This window comes from Diplotaxodon limnothrissa, linkage group LG12 (genome assembly GCF_057381915.1).
Source record: "Diplotaxodon limnothrissa isolate DT_005_m linkage group LG12, D_limnothrissa_male_GT1.1, whole genome shotgun sequence".
Taxonomy (NCBI): Eukaryota; Metazoa; Chordata; class Actinopteri; order Cichliformes; family Cichlidae; genus Diplotaxodon; species Diplotaxodon limnothrissa.
In genome coordinates, this window is record NC_140607.1 from 8,202,700 (window position 1) to 8,210,119 (window position 7,420).

General features: G+C 43.0%; 1 pseudogene; it reads left to right on the forward strand.

Annotated features, from left to right (window-relative positions):
• The first annotated feature begins 339 nt into the window (after positions 1-339).
• On the forward strand, positions 340-2,070 carry LOC146620826 (uncharacterized; annotated as a pseudogene).
• The last annotated feature ends 5,350 nt before the right edge of the window (positions 2,071-7,420 follow it).

Here is a 7,420-nt window from a genome sequence, read left to right on the forward strand (position 1 = left end):
TGACGGATGTATAGAGTTTGTGTATTATTTGATTTTATTATGATTTCTATTTAATTTTGTGAAGTCGGTGTACATTGTAAGACTGATAGTTGTGGAATAACATGGAATGCATGTTTTGTACTGTATATAAAGTAAGTTTAAAGCGGGGTCGCGGGAGACAACAAAAAAACTCAGTTTGTGTTACACGTGAATTATACTTCTACATCCCAACTACGTCATAACTTGTGCAATAACCAGAATCCCATTTTAACCATGCGCTGTAACTTTCTACGTAACCCAACGGGAACCTCGTGAGAAGTCTAACTACACGTCAGGTCGACGCATGCCGCAACGACTTGAATGGCGTGGAAGTTTTCAGTGTAGGTATAAAGGGAGTTTCCGTTTACTACACAAGTTAAGACTTTAGTTTCCTGCAGAATTCTTAATCAAGCTTTTGGCTCTCAGTGGGAGGGGGAGGGGGGTCCATCTACTCCATGTTTTTCAACTAATCTTTTTATTCCTCCCATCTTTTAAAGGAACAACTTTAAAGGGATTATCCAGACTACTAATCCAGTGGGCCAACAACTCTGACAGTGGCAGTTTTTGTATCTGTGCAGTGCACTGTTTTGAGCTTTCCCTCAGCTCCTGCTTGTATCAAAACTACTGTTCATTTCAATAAAGCTGAATTTATGTACTGATCTTTTTAATTCTTTTTTTCTCAGGGCTGTTTGCATATGAACAGAATAAAGAATAAAATGCTCTTATGACCTCCAAAGGGAATTATTTGACAACAGCAGCATTTCTCTCAAAACATTGCTGAAACTTTTTCCAGAAAATTGAGGGGGTAAAGCAACAATAAATGACTTGCCAGAAATCCGAGTAAGTGCTTGGATTTCTATGTGTGGCGTCTTCTTTAAAAAGTATCCTAGCCCTAAACTCTAACTCTGTGCTATCAGAATATCAAATGCTTGACTTGAAAATTGTTCTCTAGTTTTGGTACTGAATGGACAGTGCCAAGCTTATATTAGACCTCAGAGGGAAAAAACCACTCTGCATGTAGGTATATCGACCTAAGCTCAAAGATCCTGTTGGGGCAGGATGTATTTTAAAGGTGTCTGAACTCCAAAACTGGCTTTTTGGCTGCCATATTAGAACTTTGGAGTCCAATGGAGGCCAACCTGTATCCATAAAGTATCCTAACTAATAGACATATAACATGCTAGAGTTTTGTGCACCAAAGTTGGAGCAGAGTTTTTTTAAACATGCTGCACCTCACAGGAGGTCATAATATTTATCATCCGTGGTTCATTCAAATGCACTGACTCGCCAAAAAAAGTCAAGAAGTCCGGTTCAGTGTAGTTATTTGACAGGGGTCACCACATCATCGACTGACTTACTTTTGGAGCCAGACACTTTGACAGTGGCTTCATCTTCCCTAGCCTTCAGGACCTGGATGGCTTGCCGCCCGACCCCGATTCCAAAACCTCTGAAAATGCACTGAAAGACAACAAGAGGCCAGAAGACCAGAGAGAAACAAAAGTGTGGATCATTGGGTCCAGCTACATCAGATGAGACGAGGGTGAAGAAAAAGAGACTTTTGGAGAAAATTTTGGACTTAATGCCAAAGTCCAGTGGTTTGGCAAAGGAGGAATGCGCTGGTGGGGAGTCCTTCCTCATTTTTATGAGGACCTATCCACACAGAGTCCACCTGACATACTGGTAATCCATGCTGGGGGCAATGATTTGGGACTCTTTTCTGCTTATAAACTTTCTTCTGTCATTGAGAAGGAATTGCTGCAACTGTACACAGAGTTTTCCTCAATGACACTTGCATATTCATCCATCAACGAGCGTCAAGTGTGGAGTTATGGAAATCCAGGCAAAATCAATAAGGACAGGAAGATTGTGAATGCCAGCATTAGAAAGGCTGTCGACCGCTTTGATGGAGTGATTATTGAGCATCCTCGCATCAGGTTTTTCAACAACTCAATTTTTTTACCCGACGGAGTTCATTTCACCAAGAAAGGAAATGAACTGTTTCTGACAAGCATCCGCTCGGCCATCCAGAAAAGTCTTCAGTCAACTCACTGAAAACTGACTTGAGGCATTTCTTTCACAGTCCAAAAAAACCATATGTTGTTCATTTTAGGCAATGTGAGCAACATATAGCTAATGTGTGCTCTCATTTTTCTTTCCTTTTGCCTCTCACCCCCCAACCAGGCATGACAGATGGCTGCCCCTTTCTTAGCCTGGTTCTGTCAAATGTTTCTTCCTGTTAAAAGGGAGTTTTCCTTTCCACAGTTGCCCAGTGCTTGCTATTAAAGGGGATCATTTGATTGTTGGGGTTGATAGTTTAGAATTTAATTGGCTTAAACCAATAAACATAAAACTTCAGGTGAGAGGTTCACATAGTAGGGAGCACTACAAAAATTACAAATAAAAAATAAAGAAAAGAATTTTTGAAAAAGATCTCTTACTGCTTTGTTTAGTTACTTAAATGAACACTGTATTTTTTTTTTGTCATAGAAGAATAAGAATATTAATATGAATATGAACACTAAGGCGTTCCCAGGCCAGCCGAGAGATATAATCTCTCCAGCCTGTCCTGCATCTATTTTATGAACAAATATTAGTAGGCTGAAGCCTTTTACTTCAGCTGTGATTGTTTTTGTTATTAAGATATATATTAATATTCTTTTTTAAAGATGTGGGTTTGTTTTTCCAGCTTCATTAACAGTTGTTTTTTCAGAGATCAGATGTCCTCACATCTTCAGCAGTAACGTTAATCCATATTGCACAGATAAAGAATATCAGCAAAATTACTGGTTTTACTTTTGATATTTTGCCAGTAAAACAGTTTTGTCTCCTGAGGTCTTTTCATTCAAATCGCTGCCATTCCTCATTGTTCCCTATCATAAATCCATCACTGGATCACACCCAATTGCTACCACAATAATCATGTTTAAGGTTGTGAGCTGGTTCCTGATTTGTGTTTTCGTTAAATAAAAGACATCATCTGCACAAATGAATGCAGAAAAACTTCATCAGAAAACAGAACACTAAGTGTCTGATGCTAAAATACCACAAATGTTCCCTCCTATAACAAAAATTAAAAACTAAGGATTATTTACAGTATCATATTTTTATCAGATGTTCTTATTAGTTTGTGTAAGAATTATTAAACTGCATAGTGACAACCAAAAAAACTGGTTCACTCACACCTTAGACCGATGTTGGACAACATGCCTTCCTCTAATGTTAAGTCAGTCTTTGCATTTCTTCCAGGTAACTCCCACAGGTGTGACATGATGATTAAATCTTGGATGTGTAATCTGTCGTGTGTACTATGTGCTCTCCAGCAAGATAAATTCTTGGTTTTTTTTAAATATAAGTTGAGGTCTTTCATGTCTCTTTAACAAAAAACAAAAAATCCCCATTCAAAAATTTCTCATCTATATGATGGTGTGTGTGTGTGTGTGTGTGTGTGTGTGTGTGTGTGTGTGTGTGTGTGCGCGCGCGCGTGTCTTCAGTCATGTCACAGAAAACAGACTTGAGGCATCATAAACTATAAACTAGAATATGAAATTGTGGCGTGGGTGTGGTCTCTGGCCGGCTGCAGAGGAGGGGTGACGCAGTGAGCTCCTGGGGTGGCGCAGGGGCGGGGTGAACAGGTGTGCTGGGATGTGAGTGTGATTATGTCTCTTTATATGTTTACAGTGACAGTCGGAGGGGGGGAGAGCGGACATGACGGCAGAACGGGAGTGTCTGTGTCCCTGTAAAAACAGAAACCACAGTGTAATCACATTCAAAAATAAAGTAGTGCTGTCATTACGTCCGTGTCCTGTCTATGCTTAACGGATCCAACATTACAGAAATCAATGCAAATTCAAAAGACCAGTGTTAGGTTGAACTTATTAAAAGCCTTAAAACAATTAAAGCCTTCAAATAATGTTTCATCAGCGTGTCTCTCACTCCTAACTGCCTCAGCAACACAAAGAGGCTGATTTTTTATATAGAGTGTATCTGTAAAGTTTGTAAGTGCGCTTTACTTGTTCCCCATTTTGTTACCACACTGGGGGCACATGTTCACCATCATGCAGCAAACCTTCACCATCTTATCCAGAAGGGTCACCTCTTCACCCTCACATGGAAGAAGTAATCGGATTGGCATGATGGTATGTAGCATGTGGTTTGAAGCAGGGATTTCAGAGTGCCCCATGTGTAGCGTTGGAACCCAGTCACAATGTGTTTCATCCATTTCATAGGCTGGTTTGCCTGCAATAATGCCAAGCAATTAGCAACTCTATAAATAGAAGGTAGTTCTGCAAAATCCCTCGTTACAATGGTTGTTCTAATTTGCTATGACCCCAGAGTGCATTGAAAATAAAATTAAACCGGTTATAAAGAGTAATATGAACTTATATAGAACTTACCTGAATATATAGAACTGGATATAAGCACGTCTAACAGCTCCTATCCAGGCTAAACGCCTTCTTTTGGTAACATCCAACACATAAGCTCCCTCATGATGCTTCCAGGTGAGGAAACAATGAAAAGAGAGCCCATTTTCAAGCCTATTGCCTTGCCGGTAGTCCAATCTAACATTCCAGCCGACCACACAGCATGCATTTGTTTGGCCTGCTAATATGGCGCCTCGACCAAAAATCCTGGCCACGCCCCATATATATGTGTGTATATATATATATATATATATCTATATATATATATATATATATATATATATATATATATATATATATATATATATATATATATATATATATATATATATATATATATATCGGGACTTCCAGGTTATACTCGGCACAGATGTTCCTGTACACTATGCCGGCCACTTGGTTATGGCGTTCCATGTATGCCTTGCCTGCTAGCATCTTGCACCCTGCTGTTATGTGCTGGATTGTCTCTGGGGCATCTTTACACAGCCTGCACCTGGGGTCTTGCCTGGTGTGATAGACCCCAGCCTCTATGGATCTTGTACTCAGAGCTTGTTCTTGTGCTGCCATGATTAGTGCCTCTGTGCTGTCTTTCAGTCCAGCTTTGTCCAGCCACTGGTAGGATTTCTGGATATCAGCCACCTCCTCTATCTGCCGGTGGTACATACCGTGCAGGGGCCTGTCCTTCCACGATGGTTCCTCGTCTCCCTCCTCTTTCTTGGGTTTCTGCTGCTTGAGGTATTCACTGAGCACTCGGTCAGTTGGGGCCATCTTCCCAATGTATTCTTGGATGTTCGTTGTCTCATCCTGGACTGTGGTGCTGACACTCACCAGTCCCCGGCCCTTTTCCTTCCGCTTAGCGTACAGCCTCAGGGTGCTGGACTTGGGGTGAAACCCTCCATGCATGGTAAGGAGCTTTCTTGTCTTTATGTCAGTGGCTTCTATCTCCTCCTTTGGCCAGCCTATTACCCCAGCAGGGTACCTGATCACGGGCAGGGCGGACGTGTTGATGGCCCGGATCTTGTTCTTACCATTCAGCTGACTCCTCAGGACTTGCCTGACCCTCTGCAGGTACTTGGTGGTTGCAGCTTTTCTAGCGGCCTCTTCATGGTTCCCATTCGCCTGCGGGATCCCCAGGTACTTGTAACTGTCCTCTATGTCTGCAATGTTGCCTTCTGGTAGTTCAATCCCCTCAGTTCTGACTACCTTCCCTCTCTTTGTTACCATCCGACTACACTTCTCCAGTCCGAACGACATTCCAATGTCATTGCTGTATAGCCTGGTAGTGTGGATCAGTGAATCGATGTCTCGTTCACTCTTGGCATACAGCTTGATGTCATCCATGTACAGGAGGTGGCTGACAACTGCTCCGTTCCGTAGTCGGTATCCGTAGCCAGTCTTGTTAATGATCTCACTGAGGGGGTTCAGGCCTATGCAGAACAGCAGTGGGGACAGAGCATCTCCTTGGTAGATCCCGCACTTGATGATGACTTGTGCTATGGGCTTGGAGTTGGCCTCTAGTGTTGTACGCCACATCCCCATTGAGTTCCTGATGAAGGCTCTTAGGGTCCCATTGATCTTGTACAATTCTAAGCATTCCAGTATCCAGCTGTGGGGCATTGAGTCATAGACCTTCTTGTAATCAATCCAGGCAGTGCACAGGTTGGTCAATCTGGTCTTGCAGTCTCGGCTGACTGTTCTGTCTACCAGTAGCTGGTGTTTTGCGCCTCTGGTATTCTTGCCAATTCCTTTCTGTGTCACGCTCATGTATTGACCCATGTGCCTGTTCATCCTAGCCGATATGATGCCTGACAGGAGCTTCCATGTAGTACTGAGGCAGGTTATTGGTCGGTAGTTGGAGGGGACCGGTCCCTTCTTGGGGTCCTTGGGGATCAGGACCGTCCGACCTTCGGTTAGCCATTCCGGGTGGCTCTCGTTAACTAGCAGCTGGTTCATTTGTGCTGCCAGACGCTCGTGGAGTGCAGTCAGCTTCTTTAGCCAGTAGGCGTGAACCATGTCGGGCCCTGGTGCTGTCCAACTCTTCATACTGGAGACCCTTTCTTGGATATCTGCCACTGTGATGGTTACTGGACCCTGTTCAGGGAGGTCGCTATGGTCTGCCCTCAGATCCACTAGCCACTGAGCATTGCCGTTATGGGTTGCATCCTTCTCCCATATGCTCTTCCAGTATTGCTCCGTCTCCAGCCTTGGTGGTGCTGTTCTCTTATTATTATTGTTCCCTTGCCACTGAGAGTACACCTTTGCTGGTTCTGTGGAGAACAGCTGGTTTATTCTCCTGCCTTCTATCTCTCTGGTGTACCTCCTCAAGCGGCTGGCCAAGGCTGTGAGTCTTTGCTTGGCAGTTTCCAAGGCCTCAGGTATGGACAGCTTGCTGTATTTCTTATGCACCTTCTTTGTCGCACCTTTCTGCAACTCCGTTAGTTGGCTAACCTCCCTCCGTGCTACTTAGACCTTGCCCTCTAGCCTCCTTCTCCATGGAGGGTACTGCCCCTTGTGTCTGTTCAACTTGTAGCCAAGCATCTCACTGATCACTGCTGCCGTATTGTAGATCAGCTTGTTAGTGTCGGTAATCGTGGTTGTAGGTATTGTCCGTAGTGCTGCATTAACATCATCTATATATATATATATATATATATATATATATATATATATACATATTTTGCCCAGACAAGCACCATCTTATTGTCCTATCCGCCTACTATGTCACACGATGAAAATATTTGAAAGAGTCATTCATGCACGTCTTCGGAAAATCGTCAACGTCACCCCCAATCAGTACGGTTTCTCCTGCTGGAGAATACAAAATAATGCAGTCAATTTTAGAGCGCAGAATTGTTGTAGGGCTGTATTGGTTGACACACCTGTACAATGTTACGTGGAGATCAAGGGCGGTACTTCTGGATTGGCAGGGGGTGGTTTCTATAAGCAACCGGTATCTATGCAAAGAAGGGAAACCCTTCTAA